We start from the raw sequence: 19,351 nt of genomic DNA on the forward strand, positions 1-19,351 counted from the left end.
CTACTCTTGTGGATGTGAAGTGGTATCTCCCTGTCATTTTGATTTGCATTTCACTAATGACAAATGATACTGAGAATCTTTTCATGTTCTTGTTGGCTCTTTGTATATCTTTAAAAAAAATGTCTATATAAGTCCTCTGCCTATTTTTTCCAGTTTTATAGAGAAACAATTAACATATATTACTGTGTAAGTTTAAGTCATACAGCATGATAGTTTGATTTACATATACCGTGAACGGATTACCACAATAGGTTCAGCTAACATCCATCTTCTCATATAGATCCAACAAAAAGAAAAGAAAGAAAAAATGTTTCCCCTGGTGATGAGAAGTCTTAGAAATTACTCTCTTAACAGCTTTCCTATGTATCGTACGTCAGTGTTAGCTATAGTTGTCACATTATTCATTACATACCTAGTCCTTATGTATCTTATAACTGGAATTTTCACTTTTTGACCAACTTCATCTTTTTTTCCTCAGAAAAAAAAAAAAAAACACCCATATTTATTTAGTTAAACATTTCCCCTGACCTAAAGAGAAAGATGTCAAAAACAAACAAACAAACACCTAGGACATATACATAAGCATGTAGCCCCACCTCCACCCTGGAACCCAGATAACCTACAAGCAAAAATAAGGGCGAAGTTCCATTCCAGAGATAAAATTGTCTTTGCTTCTGGAAGATATTTCCATATCCTCTTCCTCTCTCTTCTTCTCATAGCCACTTGGGCCTTCAGAATAGCAGTTTTTCCCTGGCCAGCCCCAGAGCCTTGGTTTGTATTTTTCATGTTCTTTAACATGGGTGCATTTTTCAGCATGTCAGGCAAAATCGGAAGGCAGATTTTGCTGCCATGGATGTACACCTGCTTCAGCTGTGCCACTAGGCTGTCATTGGACTGTGATGTTGGACAGCTACCTGTCCATGCTGTGCTTCACCTCAATGAGCTTACCTTTATACACCTTGCTGGTGTTTGTCTCACCTGTCCTGACGTGGCCCTCGGCCCCATGTAGGGCTTTAAATGGCACAACGATAGCCATCTTGGTGGGAAGAGAGTTGATCTACAGTTTTTTGATTGGCTTATTTGTCTTCTTTTGTTGAGATTTAAGAATTCTTTATATATTTTGGACACTAAGTCCTGTTAAAATATTTGATTTGCAAGCATTTTCTGCCAGCCTGTATATTGTCTCTTCCCTCTCTTGGGACAGCTAGAATTCTCATACATTGCTGTTTGGAAGGCAAAGCTGTATAGGCATTTTGAAAGTAGGTTGGCAGAGTCTTTTCCTGTTAAACAATTATTTATTATATAATTCTGCATTTTCATTCTTAGGACATTTTCCAAGAGAAAAGAAAACTTATTTCAACACAAAGACTTTTATGTGAATGCTCATAGAAGCACTATTTATAATTGTTAAGAACTAGATTTAATGCAATGTTCATCAAATAGTGACTGGATAAACAAAACAAGTTGTGCTCTATGCATATTAAATATCAAGGACACATAAATATAATTATCTATATACTATTGACTCACTGTGTTTGACCCACTTAATTTCAAGAAGTATTTATGTGGACTGAGACTACTCTTGCAATGTAAGTAGGACTTAATTTCAAAATCATATTTTTAAAATTTATATTTCATAAATCATTTTTATTAAATAATAAATGTTCTACTATTCATTATTTGATATTTTACTTACATTTTATACTTTTCTGGGAAGTTTAATGACATAGTAAAATAATTACAGAGAAATGAAGCAAATACAGTATAATTTATTTTATCTTAAGCTTATTCCCTGAAAAAACAAAGTGGTTTGATGCATTTTAAGCATGTCAAAAGCAGACAGCCTAGTATCAAAAAATGCCTAAAATCTTAAAAAGAAAATTTTTTGCCATACTGTCATTTATGTAGTTGTAAATTTATTACTTTAACTTTTTGATTTCTGATAATACGTTTCAAAGAAAACATTTTAATGACAAATTATTAGCTACAAAATCAGCATTTTCAAACTGTCATTGACAAGAAAATGATAAAGACAATCATAATACTTTTATAAGGGGAAAATCCATTTGTGAGTCAATCAGAAAATTAAATAAGAAAATATTTATGGTAGTGGCTCATTCACCTGCAGTAGTTATATTAGGTTACAGTTCCCTTTATGAAAAATATTTTCCGGGACAAAAATCACTTAAACATATTTTAAATGAAACTAATTTAGTAATAATAGCAAATACTTCTATATTTTTTTACTAAATTTCACACACTATTGTATTTGCTTTATATATATTAACTCAATCCATGCAACCCTATGTCAAGAGTACTATTATTGTTCCTATTTTAGAAGTAAGAAAATTGAGGTGTAAAAACACAATTTGCAGATACTTATCCAAAGAATACATGATGCAACTTAGACTCAAATTTAGGGGTCTAATTCAAAGACTTTTTTTTTTAAAAGAAAGAATTATGCTGTGCTGTCTCTCTTAAGATTAAAATGTTAACTTTAGTGCAACAAACTTTAACTTTAACTTTAACTTTAATGCAACAAACAATATAGCTATACTTCCAGAATTATGTTTGTGAGGAAATTCCACTTGCAGAAGAAATGCTTCTTGGGTCATCACTTGTTTTACAAATGAAGAGGAGGTTGCCAAGGTCATGCCCTCTCTTAAAATATGAGCTTGAACTACTGCAGTGGGAGCCAAGTTTAGTTCAGAAGAGCTCCCCTGAAGTGAGCTGCCAAGAGTAGTACTAGCCTAGGGGTAAAGCCTGGGGCCAGAAGCAAGGTGAAGAATTCTATCTGAGCACATCAACCTGAAGTTAGGGACCACAAGTCAAAGTGACTCAAGAAAAATAAAAAACCTGAAAGATTCTATAACTATTAAAAAATTCTATTACTCTAGGAGATGGCTCATAAAGGATATTGCTGCGATTTATGTCAAAGAGTGTTCTACCTATGTTTTCCTCTGAGAGTTTTAGTGTCTGGTCTTACATTTAGGTCTTTAACCCATTTGGAGTTTATTTTTGTGTATGGTGTTAGAGAATGTTTTAATTTCATTATTTTATTTGTAGCTGTCCAGTTTTCCCAGCACCATTTATTTAAGAGACTGTCTTTCCTCCATTGTATAGTCTTGTTTCCTTTGTCATAGATTGACCATAGGTGCATGGGCTTATTCCTGGGCTTTCTATCCTGTTCCATTGATCTATATTTCTGTTTTTGTGCCAGTACCATATGTTTCATGACTGTAGCTTTGTAGTATCAGCCACTATGGAGAACAGTATGGAGGTTCCTTAAAAAACTAAAAATAGAACTACCATATGATCCAGCAATCCCACTCTTGGGCATATATCTGGAGATAAACATGGTTCGAAAGGATACATGTACCCCAATGTTCATTGTAGTGCTGCTTACCATAGCCAAGGCATGGAAGCAACCTAAATGTCCATCAATGGATTAATGGATACAGAAGATGTGGTACATACATACAATGGAATATTAGTCATTAAAAAGAATGAACTAATGCCATTTGCAGCAACATGGATGGACCTGGAGATTATCATACTAAGTGAAGTAAGTCAGACAAAGACAAATATCATATGATATTGCTTACATGCAGAATCTTTAAAAAAATGATACAAATGAACGTATTGACAAAACAGAAACAGACTCACAGACTTAGAGACTGATCTTATGGTTAGCAGGGGGAAGGGTCGGGGGGAGGGATAAATTGGGAGTTTGGGAGTGACATGTACACACTACTATATAAAAAATAGGTAGCCAACAAGGACCTACTGTATAGCACACAGAACTCTGCTCAATATTCTGTAATAACATAAATAGGAAAATAATTTGAAAAAGAATAAATACATGTATATGTAAAAAAAAATTTTTTTAAACGGTTATAAGAGAAAAAATTTCCAGTACCAATATAATCTGTGTTTCTAAAACAGTAGCCCACAATTTAAATATTGGAATTTTAAATTACATTAGTAACAATGGCAGTGAAATTAAAATTATTGAGAATAAATCTGAAAACATACATGTAAGACATCTGTGCAGAAATCTGTAAAACTGTTGAAAACTTTGAACAAGGACTAAATTAATGGAGAAATATCCCATGTTCATTCATAGGAAATATCAGTATCATACAGGTATCTGTTATTTTCAAATTGATCTATAGATTTATTATAATTTCAACCAAAATTTCAATAGGGTTGTATGATAAATGTGACAAGCTGAAACTAATAATGAATGAGGAGGGCCAACTTTTCCAGTATGCAATGTAAGCACAAGGATAGAAAACAAATGACCACGAGAAAACTGTAGAGAACCCAGGGACTTACCCCTAGATATTTGAAAATGCTATATATATGACAAAGATGAAATCAAAAACTTGTGGAGGAAAACAGAGTATTAAATAAATGAAACAGAAAATTATGTTCATAAGTAAGATAAAAAAAAGTGATGCTTATACCTTACAAAACAATGGATCTCAGATAGATTAAATAGGAAAATATATTTTTTTAAATTTTTAACTAAAAGGGTATTAATATTTCAGCACTGAAGGAGGAAAATGTTTCTTAAGCAAACTCTCAAAACGACTGTTTGTAAAGAAAAAATTGATACATTTCACAATATAAAAATTAAAAACGTGTCAATTTAAAAAAAACCACTGTAACAAAACTAAAAAGACAAGTCTCTTAGTTGAAGGCAATAGGACTATAAAGAGCTGAGGATGGATTAGTATACAGATTAATTTTTTTTAAATTAAAATTTAAAGTAACAAAAATAATGTAATGAGATGTGCAGAAATTTCCCGTAAGTCTAAGTACATATGGACAACTAATACAGAGAAGTATACTCTGTTTCATAAAAATCAGGAAAAGACAAATTAAGGACAAAATGAGAAAGTATAAATTAAGGACAAAATGAGAAACTACATTTTACTGAACAGTTGGCAGAAATATGGGCTGGGATGTGGGTCATATGGAACTACCTGCTGATGGCAGTGTACGTTGATAAAACAAAGTTGGAAAGCCTTTGGTTTTGTCTTGTAGGATTGAACATAAAATCCTCTATCTTCTAGCCATTCCTATTAGTATAATCTCTGGAGAAACTTTTGAACTTGGGTGCAGGAATGTACAAGAACATTCATAGAAATTTTATTTTTAAATATTTTTTAAAATACGCACAAATTGTCTACCTGCATGACAATGGATAATAAGTTGTGATAAGGTCACCATAGTCTGTAGTAGTGTAAATGAATGAATTACAACTATACACAGCAACATGGATAAATTTTAAAAATTACAATGTTGGAAGTCTTTTAAAAATCACAATGTTGGAAGTCTCAGGATACTACCTGTATGGTGATGTTTTTATGAAATTCAAAAATAAGCAAAACTAAATTGTATGTTTTATAACTTGTATATTTTACATCTATTGTTCACTCTGTTAAATATTACTGTGAAAGGATAAAACAATGTATTTTTACTTACATTTTATTTATTTATTTATTCTTTTCTACTGTCTTTTTAAAAAATTTTATTGGAGTATAGTTGATTTACAATGTTGTGTTAGTTTCAGGTGTACGGCAAAGTGATTCAGTTTTACATAAACATATATTCATTCTTTTTTAGATTACTTTCTCATACTGGTTATCAGAGAATATTGAGTAGAGTTCCCTGTGCTATACAGTAAGTCCTTGTTGATTATCTATCTTATATGTAGTAGTGTGTGTATGTTCGTACACATACTTACATCTTACTTAAATAGTGAATCCAGAAAGTGTTCGCTCATTTCAAATCTGACCACTCTCCACTACAACTCTTTTCACCACTGACTCTCCACTTTAGTTGAGCATTTCTACATTATATCCTCTAAAGCTAATCTGATTATTTTTCTTTTATGATAGTAATTAATGTTTATCCTTTTAGACTGAATTAAGACTTTTTTTTAGTTATAACATGCTTCAGTTAAAAACCATATCTAAATTTTTGTGGCTAAAATATAATGATAATATACTTTATCTGATTTTAATTTCTAAAACAAATATTTAAGGTAGTTATGTGGATTATTCTAAACTAATTTATGCACATGTAAATAAAAATAAAACTCAACTAGCTTAAAGGGAATAAAAGGAATCTATTGTTTCAGCTCTGAATACCTCTGGGTTATCATTTTTAGGTAAGTTTATCCATATGGTGTGTGGGATCTCCATAAACAGATCCAAAACTACATGGTCATTACATCTGTTATTGTGGAAATAAAGACAAAAAAAGACTGCCATGTTCTTTGCAATCTGCATGCTCAAGGTTAAAACAGTTTTCCTTGCATTTAGCGGTCTCAGAACCACCTTTGATTTTTTTTTCTTTTTCTGTGGATAGGGTTTGGTTGGTGGGAGCTGTGCATATGTCTAGCCAAGGAGGAGTGAGTGGTGTCCTCATAGGTAATTTCAAGAAATAGATGTCTTTGCTCTATCCTCACGTATACATCAAACGTCATGAGAGTCTCTGGCCCGAGCAGGACATAGTTGAAACATAAAAAGCAATTTCTTTAGAGGTATGGGAACGGAGCAAGATTCTTTGTAGATATGAGTGCATAAGAGGAAGTAAGAACATAAAAAGAGCAGTAGGATGTACCCTTTCAAGGAAAGTGAAATAGAAGAGAAATAACGAGTTAAGTTTAGAGTGGAATGTGGGGTTAAAAACATTGAAAAACAGAGGGGGCACTCCAGAGTTCATTTTGGAAACAATCTGTTTCTTGAGCTATCAAACTGCCAAGTTTTGTGGCTGTATCCAGTGTTTCTTAGTCAGAAGGTAGGAGAGAGAACTCGATACAGAATTCATTTAGGTTTGGGTCGGCAAGGTGTGTTTCAAACAACAACAACAAACCCCCAACAAATCAACAAAGCAATGGATTTGAGCATTTTGTCCAGAGAGATCAAATTTATGGATTTCAGGTTCTTGGGGTTTAGGTACTCCACAAAGAAAGAAAGTAAAAATTGAGATCCTGAAAGACAATATGAAATTTAAGAGATGTTATAGTGATTATACAAGATGAGTATTCTAGGATAGACATTTCTTTTCTCATTTAATTACTAGGTCAAGGTAAAAGAGTCATGGGTGAATGGCATGATGCTCAAAGGAGGAAGATGTGATGAGTAATTAATTGCAGAATGGTGGAAAGATAATCAGTTAGTATATGAGGGAGATTCCTCATCTTTGCAGATACCATCCTGCCAATGGCAATATTTGTCATCTATATATTGTAACTCTCAACTAATTTTCTTAGCCCAGATTTTTCTCCTGCAGTCCAGGCCTGTGTTTTCCAATATCTTCTTGGTATTTGGACAGATTACATAGGCACCTAAAACTCAACATTTGCAACACTGCATAGTATTATATTTTCCCTAAAAATCCCCCTCCATCTTTTTTCACAAGCATGGTGATTGGTACCATAGTCCCTCTCCTTGAACAAATCATATATGTGTGTGTCTTCCCTGACTTCATTTTTCTAACTCCTGCCTCCCGTTTCCAAAACCTTACAATTTCATATGATGAAAATATTGTAAATCATGTACTGTCTTTTCATCTCCATTGGCATTGCAAATATTTATTTATCATTATAATTCTGATCTCTATATCATACTATTTCTCACTCTAATTTTTCACTCATCTTTTGTGTGTGTGCATACATGTAGAATACATATTACTACTGAATTATAAACTCTTTTTTAAAAGTAAGGTGTATTCCTACTGTCTAGGTTGTTGATGATTTTCTGGCATTTATTTACAGTGGACCGAGATTTCCAAAAACAGAGTGGAAATGTTTAGGATGGAAGGAAAACCAGTAAAGAAGCACAAAGATGTGTCAGAATGAGATTACAGATGAGGGGAGAAGATAGGAGACTTGCCAGTTTTTAATTAAGCCATTGTTTAATATGTATAACTGTTTTTGTTTCTTGTTTTGTTTCCTAATAAAGAGTCAATGAGATAATTCTGATGAAGATAGGACTTTTTTAATCCTTACTTAATATTCAAAAAATAAATTTTGTAAATATCAGGATTTTTCCTTTAAAATCACGTGTCCGGAGTGTTGGAGAGATAGGGTTAAGCTAGTTCTGAAGATACTGACTTTTTTTGTTTTTGTTTTGCGGTACACGGGCCTCTCACTGTTGTGGCCTCTCCCATTGCGGAGCTCCAGACGCGCAGGCTCAGCAGCCATGGCTCACGGGCCCAGCCGCTCCGCGGCAGGTAGGATCTTCCTGGACTGGGGCACGAACCCGCGTCCCCTGAATCGGCAGGCGGACTCTCAACCACTGCGCCACCAGGCAGGGAAGCCCTGATGCTGACCTTTTAAAGGAAACATACGGCTCAAGTGATAAACACCAAGATTTCTAACTTAGGAGGTAAATTCAAATAAAATGATAAGATTTCCATTTTGAATAACTGGATAGATGGTGGTGCTCGGACATCGAGGGAGAGGAAAAGGAGAAGGGGCAGGAAGTGGAGGGCAAAAATGAGGAGAAGGAGAAGGAAAAAACGGAGGAGGAGGAGGAACAATTTCCAAATGAAAACAGGGTTGGGTATAATAAAGGTTGACTTTGAAGCAGAATGTGTAAAGAGTGTACAGTAGAATGATGAAAACACAGGGATTTGTTGGAACAAGTCATTACTAAGGATCTATTTTTGAGAATTACTTGCTTAAAATGATTGTTGACGTTAAGAGACTATGAAAACATACGGAGGAATTTTTTTAGGATTCATCTTTAATTTCCATTTTCAAAAAAAAGTACATGATGGCAGCTTTTCAAACACTCTCTGGAAGTAGGTAATTCCAGTATACACTCGTTCCTGTAATAATTCTAAACACTGTTAGATATAAATGAAGTAAACAATATGCACAACATTTCATCATGGTAATAGTAAATTATATTTCTTCTTTTTTTATAGATCTTTATTGGAGTATAATTGCTTCACAAAACTGTGTTAGTTTCTGTTGTACAACAAAGTGAATCAGCCATATGCAGTCACATGTATCCCCATATACCCTCCCTCATGAGCCTCCCTCCCACCCTCCCTATCCCACCCCTCTAGGTCATCGCAAAGCATCGAGCTGATCTCCCTGTGCTATGCAGCAGCTTCCCACTAGCTACTTTACATTTGGTAGTGTATATATGTCGCTGCTACTCTCACTTCGCCCAGCTTTCCCCCTCCCCTCACCATGTCCTCAAGTCCATACTCTATGTCTACATCTTTATTCCTGCCCTGCCACTAGGTTCATCTGTACCATTTTTTTTTTTTTTAGATTCCATATATATGCCTTAGCATACAGTATTTGTTTTTCTTTTTCTGACTTACTTCACTCTGTATGACAGACTCGAGGTCTGTCCACCTCACTACACATAATGCAATTTGGTTTCTTTTTATGGCTGAGTAATATTCCATTGTATATATGTGCAACGTCTTCTTTATCCATTCATTCTGTCAGTGGACACTTAGGTTGCTTCCATGTCCTGGCTATTGTAAATAGTGCTGCAATGAACATTGTGGTACATGTCTCTCTCTCTTTTTTTTTTAATAAATAAATTTATTTATTTATTTATATTTGGCTGTGTTGGGTATTTGTTGCTGCATGCAGGCTTTCTCTGGTTGTGGTGAGTGGGGACAACAAATTGTGGTTCATGGGCTTCTCTTGTTGTGGAGCATGGGCTCTAGTCATGCAGGCTTCAGTAGTTGTGGCACGTGGGCTCTAGATTGCAGGCTCAGTAGTTGTGGCTCATGGGCTTAGTTGCTCTATGGCATGTGGGATCTTCCCGGACCAGGGCTCAAACCTGTGTCCCCTGAACTGGCAGGCGGATTCTTAACCACTGTGCCACCAGGGAAGTCCCAGGTCTCTTTTTGAATTATGGTTTTCTCAGGGGATATGCCCAGTAGTGGGATTGCTGGTCATATGGTAATTCTATTTTTAGTTTTTTAAGGCACCTCCATACTGTTCTCCATAGTGGTTGTATCAATTTACATTCCCACCAACAGTGCAAGAGGGTTCCCTTTTCATCACACCCTTTCCAGCATTTATTGTTTCTAGATTTTTGGATAATGGTCATTCTGACTGGTGTGAGGTGACACCTCATTGTAGTTTTGATTTGCATTTCTCTAATAATTAGTGATGTTGAGAATCTTTTCAGGTGCCTCTTGACCATCTGTATGTCTTTTTTGGTGAAATGTCTATTTAGGCCTTCTGCCCATTTTTTAATTGGGTTGTTTGGTTTTTTTGATATTGAGCAACATGAGCTGTTTGTATATTTTGGAGCTTAATCCTTTGTCCGTTGTTTCATTTGTAAATATTTTCTCCCATTCTGAGGATTGTCTTTTTGTCTTGTTTTGTCCTTTGCTGTGCAAAAGCTTTTAAGTTTAATTAGGTTCCATTGTTTATTTTTGTTTTTTGTTTTTTTGTTTCTAGGAGGTGGGTCATAAAAGATCTTGCTGTGGTTTATATCACAGTGTTTTTCCTATATTTTCTTCTAAGAGTTTTATAGTGTCTGGTCTTACATTTGGGTCTTTAATCCATTTGGAGTTTATTTTTGTGAATGGTGTTATGTAGTGTTCTAATTTCATTCTTTTACATGTAGCTGTCCAGTTTTCCTAGCACCACTTATTGAAGTGACTGTCTTTCCTCCATTATATAGTCTTGCTTCCTTTGTCATAGATTGACCATAGGTGCATGGGTGTATTCCTGGCTTTCTATCCTATTCCATTGATCTATATTTCTGTTTTTGTGCCAGTACCATACTATCTTGATTACTGAAGCTTTGTAGTATAGTTTGAAGTTGGAGAGCCTGATTCCTCCAGCTCCATTTTTCTTTCTCAAGATTGCTTTGGCTATTCGGGATGCTTTGTGTTTCCATGTGAATTGAAAACTTTTTTGTTCTAATTATGTCAGTCTTTTTTCTTTATTCTGTTCCTCAGCAGTTATTTCCACCATTTTGTCTCCAGCTCACTTATTTGTTCTTCTGCCTCAGTTATTCTGTTATTGATACCTTCTAGTGTATTTTTCATTTCAGTTATTGTGTTGTTCATCTCTGTTTGTCTGTTCTTTATTTCTTCTCGATCTTTGTTAAACATTTCTTGTATTTTCTCAATCAGTGCTTCCATTCTGTTTCTGAGATTCTGGATCATCTTTACTATCATTACTCTGAATTCTTTTTCAGGTAGATTGCCTATTATTTCCTCTCCATTTATTTGGTCTTTTAGTATTTTACATTGCTTCTTCATGTGTGACCCATTTTTGCCATCTCATTTTTTTTTTTTTTTTTTTTGATGCATGGGATAGTGTTCCCGTCTTACTTATTGTGTTGTTTGGCCTGAGGCTTCCAACACTGGAGTTTGTAGGCTGTTGGGTACAGCTGGGTCTTGGTGCTGAGATGACGACCTCTGGGAGACCTCACTCTGATGAATATTCTCTGGGGTCTGAGGTTTTCTGTTAGTCCAGTGGTTTGGACTCAGAGCTCCCACTGCAGGAGCTTTGGCCTGAACCCTGGCTCATGAACAAAGACCCCGCATGCCATGCAGGGTGGCCAAAAGAAAAAAAAAGAGAATAATAACAAAGTAAAATATAAAATTAGACTAGGAAACTAACACATATGTTAGAAAGAATGTAAAAATAAAATATAGATGAAAAACAAACAGAAAGTAAAACAGAACCCCAATAGTAAAGGAGGAGAAAAAAAAGGTGGAAAAGGCCTTGGCTGTGGAGGGCGTGGCCTAATGAGGGATGGGGTTTGGGTGGCAGGTGGGGCCTATGCTTAGGACCCACAGGGCTGGAAAAGGCCCTGGAGGTGTGGAGGGTGTGGCTAAGGCTCATCGGAACAGAAGGGGCCCTGGCATGCCTCCTGCCTCTGGTCTCAGAGGGCGGGGGACCCCATCTGGGAGCTCAGCAGGCTCTCAGGGCCTGAGTGGGCGGGGCCAATACCCTCCACTCCTCTCTTGCTCCTCTGGTCCTGGAGGGCCCCTCCCACCTGCCTCTACTGGTCTTGCCCCAGCCTCCCTCCTATGCCCCCAGGACCAATACGGCCCGGATGGGACCTCTGAGGGCGTAGGACCTGGCCAGGGAGCCAGTCAGACTTTCCCAGCTGATTGGGCAGGGGAAATGCAGGGTGCTCTCCCCCCTGATCCAAGCCCCCCCAGGTTCCCTCCAGGTGTGGGAACCCCTGCCCCCTCTCAGCCACCCCTCAGGGGCACCAGTCCTGTCAGGCCTCCACTTCTCCCCCTCAGTCCCCCACATGTTACTGGTTTGCTTGGGGGTTCCTCTTGTCTCCTTAGGCATTGAGGTCCCCCACCAGCGTCTGCCAAGCGCCATAATTGTGGGGAGAAGCAAACTCCACGTTTTCCCACACCACCACCTTGACTCCGCACCCTGTAATAGTAAATTATATTTCAAATGTATGCTATGTGTTGGACATGTGCCACTTACTCCTTTACATGTTTTACCCTATTTAATCCTCACAAGTCACAACAACCCTTCAATGTACATAGGCACAGAGAAATTATCTAAATAAATGTCCACTGACATAAAGCTAGGGTGTGGTGGAGTGACAATTTGCACCTGGATAAACTGTCTCTAGGGCTGCTAAAGTAACCACGTGGACAGTGAATTGTCACTTTTTGACTCCACCTATTCTATATCCAGTTACATTGTTTCTACTGGGCTGAATACCATGAATGTAATAGCAAAAGCAATGATATACCCTCTTAGGTACTAAGTATCTGGGAGAAGAATTACCTTGGAGATATAGAACATATTTAATTCAAAGAAATGACAGGAATTCTTGTAGAAGAATATAATTCAACAACTAGTAAAACAAGTGATTTCAATTTTTAAGTGCTCTATTAAAATAGCATTGTGTTGTTGACTAAAATCTTCAGGAAGAATAGAATGAATCCTTAAAAACTCTATTAAAAACAATATTTACCAGATCTGGATTAACGTAAACCCAGGGAATGAGTTGTAAAATAATTTCACTAAAACACACACATTGAAATATAGATGCATCTTATTATTTTTTCTACTTAAAATAATCAATAACAGACTCAGGACACTCATATTACTTTCTTCTATTTATTTATTTATTGGCTGCCCTGCATGGCTTGTGGAATCTTAGTTCCCTGGCCAGGGGTTGAACCCGGCCCCTCAGCAGTGTAAGTACAGAGTCCTAACTGCTGGACTGCCAGGGAATTCCTATGCTCATTTTTCTTAAAAGAATGATTGACTAAGTAAGAATATCTCTATAATAGCATCTATCACACTATCTCAAATTTTCTATTTTTAGTTGTAGGGCTATCCAAACAGTTGTAAACATAACACAACTGATAGACCATGATAAGTCTGTAAATAAGTCTAAATTGGAGAAAAGAGAAAGACGCTTTTACTTGAATATAATTTGTTAACCAATTCAGGCTGGTGAGAGACAACCTCTCCATTGTTTGTAACTGCACATTCTTTATTTGTAATTCTTACAAGTTACTAGTTTCACAAAAATGTTCATGAGTTGAATATTTTATAAACATTATTTTTCTCACTAGACTTTCTAGCTTATCATTTATAACAAAGATTATTAAGCTCTGCTAATTTTTCCTCCATTGGTGATAGGCAAAAACAAATACAAGTTCCACTCTTTCCTTAAATTCCATAAAGCATAGTAACACTTCCCTACACACAAAAATAGAAAATGTAATAAAAATCAGTCCTTTTCAAATTTAGAAAATATAATTAAAAGTTAATTTTATTCATAATTTTAACAACAATAATACATCGTAAAATCTCTTAGAATAAACCTCAGAATCAAACCAACAGTAAAATTTTACTGAAAGTTGTTTAAAAAAAAATGTCCCCCACATAGGTGAAATTCACCACTTTCCTGTATGGAGTGCCTAACAAATATTTGCTAAATAAATACTGTTTAATAAATGTATAAATTAAAATGTGTTTCTCTAGAGAAAGAAATTACTGACTAATTCTGATCCACTGCAGCCTCCTATGGCAAAATCTGAACTCCCCTGTGAACAGGTATGTATCAATATATCAAAAAGCAGAACTAGGAACTGGGTAGTCCATGTACTCCAATATATTTAAAAGGAAAGGTTTGCCACAGGGATAGTCCATGATATATTATGGATTAACCATTTCAAATTGTTCTATTTCTTATTGGGTGTTTAACCTGGGACAAATTTGTAAGCTTCGACAGATTCTAGATACAGATATAGAGCTAGAGATAAACATATAAATGTAGTTATAGATGACAAGTGTAAATACAGAAAGCCAATGTCAATATCTCATCTACACCTCTCTCTAAATATATTAGACAACTCGTCACATAGATTATTCATGGGGATTAAATTATGCCATGCATAAACTACTCTTTACATTCCCTAGAACATAGTAAAGTCATGATAAATATTATTGTTATTATTGTTATAATCATTTTAAACTATGTCTATGTTTGGCATGTTGCAACATCTGATCTGAAAGCCGTTAATTTTGCCAGCATCTGAAGTCCTTGGTTTGAGTCTAGGACCCTCCACAAACTGATGTTATGCACTGGGAAAGGACTTATTCTCCCTAAGTCTCAGTTTACTGATTCTAAATGGGGAAAAAATATTTTTACCTCTTAGTAATTGGAAATGTGTTTTATTCTAGAAAGAAGTATAAAAGAGTTAAAGCAGCATCATTAGTTTGTCATCATTACCATTTTTCAGGAGGTAGTCCCAGTGAAAGTCAATTGGAGAAAGACAAGAAACTGGGTTCTACTACAAAGAAGGTGGTGCTCTCTTTTAGTCATCTGACAATCCTAAATCACAACTGGATATTCTCAGTAAAGTGAAGACAGGTTTGGAGTAGTATTTATGGTGAGAATAAATGCATTTTCCCAAGGGTCTTAGAAATCACTTAATTCTTTTTAAAGTTCAAGAAGAAATGGGACCAAATTCTGCACACTCTCCCTGGATTATCTCTAACAATGCCATTCAATAATGCTAAATCATTTGAGGTCCTATTACAAAAATTTGTATTATAAAATTTCTTTCAATATTCTACCATCACAATAATATGTAAAGTTTATTTGTAGTTCTCTGTAGTTTTAGTTGTGCAGAAATGGCTGTGCTTAAGAATAGTTCATGCAAATACTGGTTCCTGATTTTTACTGCTTAAATTCTGTTCACATGTGTGAATGGTAATATTTGATGATACTCATAACATCACTATTGCTTAAATGCCTCTTTTTGCCACCAAAAAAAAAAAAAAAGATAGGAGACGTTGCTTCATTCTCACTGGTAATCAAGGTAAGAAAAATTCAGTCTTAATATAGCAGAAAATATGTAATAATTTTCATAGGTTTTGGCACTTTTAATCAGAAATTCAATTATAGGCATGAATTTGGAGACCAAGAGGTAGATGAAGATGATGTGGCTCTTGCTTCTTTTACCCTTGTTCCTCAAAACTTAAGTGAAATATTGATATGAAAATCATGTTGTAAAGCACTACCAAGTTTTTCCTGTAATAAGGTGAGAATGAACTCAATCACATAAACATTCCTTTAAGAAACGATCTAAAACTTTATTATGATTGAGTGAACTTTTCATCATCTATAAAATTATTGGAAAATCTTTTATTATAATTTATAATTTTCCTCAACCTGTCAATCATCCTTACTTAAAAATTGTTTGTCAGAATATTTTTAAGACAAAAACACAAATTGGAACAAATTCAATGACATTTTCACTGAACAGAAAACTCCTATAATTAGGATGATTACATTAACAGAATCTCCGCCTACGAAGAGATTTCAGATCCTAGGCTAAGTTTTTTTCTTGTTGATTTAAAAATAATATGTCTCAGTACATGGTAAAACCAATCCTTCATGTGGGTGCTACTGAATTCTAATCAATAATTAACTTTTTGCTACAAGTAAGTATGTATCATTTTATGTGGCTGTGTCTTAGCAGGACTATTGAGATGAGTGGGGTATTCCCTGGGGCAAGCTCCAGTTAGGGTACAAATTGATATTTACTTATTTGGATAAGAGAATATTAAACTGGATAGAAAATAATATGGTGAATGCATTAGTCGGGGTCCTATCAGAGGACAGAAATCACATCACGAATTTGAACACAAGAATTTAACAAATAAGAACTATTATCTAATACCTATTAATTTAAAAGGGTTAAAAAGCATGCTAAAGAAAAAAATAATTATAAAAGCTATAAGGATCAGTCACTAATACTGAGGCAGAACCCAAAAAAAGAACAAACTTGCGAAAGCTTTGCTCCACCCCAAGTCTGAGATGCAGACTTCATTGGAAAGCATATGTCCTTAGTCCAATGTCTGATGGAGAAGTTTTCTGAGGTGCTATAGTCCAGGGTTGAAAATTGGGAAACTGCTCAAAGGGACACTGGCAAGACTTAATGAAGTGCTCTCTGGGGTGCTGGGGAGACTCATGGAAAATATTCTCACTGATGTGTCAGCAAGACCTACTGGGAAGCTGCCCACTGGTGTAATACTTTCCTTGCAGGAAAGCTGTCTGCTGGAATGCTACTACAATTCACTGGACGATGAGAACCAGTAGGAGTCCAGCCATATTCTGGCAGTCACGCACCACAGGAACAAGAAAGAAAAGCTTACTGGAACCAGGAGGACAAGTTCCTTTCTCCTGCAGTATCCTTCTAGCGCTGTCCACTGACAAATTTAACTATGCCAACTGGTAAAGGAGAGATGTTTCCAAGTTTACTCAGAAAAGTATTGGCTGGCACAGTGGTATTCCAACAATTTCAAAAACTTTATCCCATAAGGATAACAGAGAACTCATTTAGGGCAGAAAAACAGCAAGATGAGCATAGTTGAAGGGGAATAACAGTGCACTGTAACTTTATCAAAACTCATCTAAATTCAAAATGTAAGGCACAATTAAGCTTTAACTAGTTCTTACAGTTACCAGTAAATGGCCATATACATGGTACCATCTGTCAGGAGTCCCAGTGGAAAGCTTGGAGTGTTTAGTGGACTCTTCTATTATGGTAAGCCTTCAACTCCAGTGTTTCTCTTCCCATTGTGAGGAGCCTTTTAATGACTGATCAGCTTGTGCACCTTGTGACCTGGGCAGTTTATGGACTGGTGAAGTTTTTGAGAGAAAGCCAGCTCAGATTGTTGGCTTCATTTCTATGTACTTTGCTTCTCTCTGGTATCTTGACTTCTCAAGTGTTGATTCCTTGGTCATCCTAAATTTCAGCTTTTTTCTTCTAGCACCATGGAAAGATCTGTTAAGATTCTCTGCCTCTTGGAGATAATTCTTGCTCAGCATCTCCATGTTAATATCTTTATTATGTGTGTTTTTTCTGTCTATCACTTTATCCCCTAAGTTCCACAGTCCCATATAATTTATAATCTTTGTCACTCTGTTAAAGAGAACATATCCTTGTTTTATGTTTGGGTTTGTTCCTGTTTTCTAGTTGTTCTCAGCAGGAGTATTGTTCTGCTACATGCTGATTCATCATAGCTGAGAGTAGAAGTCCACGAAAATATTTTAAAAGAAAATGAATTACTTACATGATAACAGGGAGTCTATGATTTAGAATAAAAATTTTTTGTAGAAAGGGCAAAATGCAACCTCTAAAAAGTGTCTATTTCTTTCTCTTCTTTATTTCTGGTGACATTGAAGCAGGCTTTTCATCCATGTGGTTTCATAATTTCTATGAGGAAACATGCTGTGCGGCATTCAACCCAAAGTCCTAAATTCAAAGATAATACCATTTATCATTCTCTTAACATCTCTTGTGAAGATCCAACTTGTTCATATGCTGAGGCAAAATGTTAGCCTTTACTGAAATGTAGCAGTAGAGACAAACTACTTTTTTACTGACTTGAGCATCAAGAGATTTTAGTAAATCAAGACTGCTTAAGTCAGGCTAGTCTGTCATAAGAGCATAATGGCGTAAACCACTGCATTTTTATTAATTTAGAGTTTCTGCTTTCCTGAGTGAGATACTGCTGAATTTCAAGGTTGCTTTTCAATTAAATGTGACGTGGAATACAATCATGCATCCATTAATAATGAATCCCTTATGCCAATGAGTGTCTCTCCTTTTACTAGTTGCATTGTGGTTTCTAATAAAGGATGGAGAAGATTGTTGTACTCTTGTTGCTACACACTGAGCCAGGGAGGTAGATTCTATACAAATGAAACACATAGAGAACAATTAAAGGCAACACTTAGGTGAGGACCAGACAGTATAAGTGATACACTACTTGTGCTGAGAATATGGCCAGAGTGGGCTCCTGTACAAAGACGGGTTCCTATTGTAAGCACATAAATATATATTTAATTTGTATTCAAATGGCATATGAGAGAGGCATGGCACATCGCATACATTATTATTAGTTTACTTTTTCCTCTCAAAAACCTGAACTTGGAATTTCTGGTTAAAGGGTTTTCAAGAGAGTTCAAGTAAAACAAATAGCAACATTTATTCATTCAGCAAATATTTTCATGGTAGAATGCAGGCTTCAGGGTCATGCAGGCTCATTATAGATGACCAGTTATGTGATCTTGGTCAATTTCTCAACTCTCTGAGACTCCATTTTTTCTATAATGTGAGTGCAGCCCTTAGGCCCCTCCCACCCTGGAATGCAATTACTCCTATTGTATTTAGGTTTTCCAATTCAGTGACCACAGATCTCATTGTAAGGCCTGCCCTGAAGTGGACTATTCAGCCTGTTTCATTCGGGTTCAAATGCAAGCAACGTTAGTGGACACAAACATGCTTCAGGAGCAAATAGTCCTGATCGTCATGTCACTCACAATGATTGTACAGTGTCTCTTCCTCACCACACCCCTATAGTCCTGTTGAAAACGCTTCATGGCCTTTTGACAAAAGAGAAAAAAATCTGAGCTTAGTTCATGGATGGGTTACCTCAGTATATGGGCGCAGCTGAAAATGGATGGTGGCTCCACTATAGTTCCACTCAGGGATAGCACTGAAAGACAGTGATGAGGGAAATCCTTTAAAGGACAGATATTTTGGTAGTACATCTGTACTTGCTTTGTGTGGAAGATGAAGTAGCCCAAGTTTAGAACATAGGCAGACACACAGACAGTTGCAAATGATTTGCCTGTTGGTCAGTGACCTGGAAGAAGAAAGATTGGAAGATTGGAGATGAAGATATGGCATATTAGCTTATGAAAGGACTGAGCAGTAGTGGTCACATAGCATGAAGATTATTTTACTGTGTTCTTTTTTTTTTTTTTTTGCGGTACGCGGGCCTCTCACTGTTGTGGCCTCTCCCGTCCGGACGCGCAGGCTCAGC

At 36.0% G+C, this 19,351-nt stretch overlaps 1 pseudogene; it reads right to left on the reverse strand.

Moving 5' to 3' along the window:
* Positions 1-428: 428 nt before the first annotated feature.
* On the reverse strand, positions 429-1,036 carry LOC111171602 (small nuclear ribonucleoprotein Sm D3 pseudogene; annotated as a pseudogene).
* Between the last annotated feature and the right edge of the window lie 18,315 nt (positions 1,037-19,351).

This window comes from Delphinapterus leucas, chromosome 5, assembly GCF_059928025.1.
Source record: "Delphinapterus leucas isolate spDelLeu-1000000601 "Yukka" chromosome 5, BTC_Dleu_Yukka2, whole genome shotgun sequence".
NCBI classification, from domain to species: domain Eukaryota; kingdom Metazoa; phylum Chordata; class Mammalia; order Artiodactyla; family Monodontidae; genus Delphinapterus; species Delphinapterus leucas.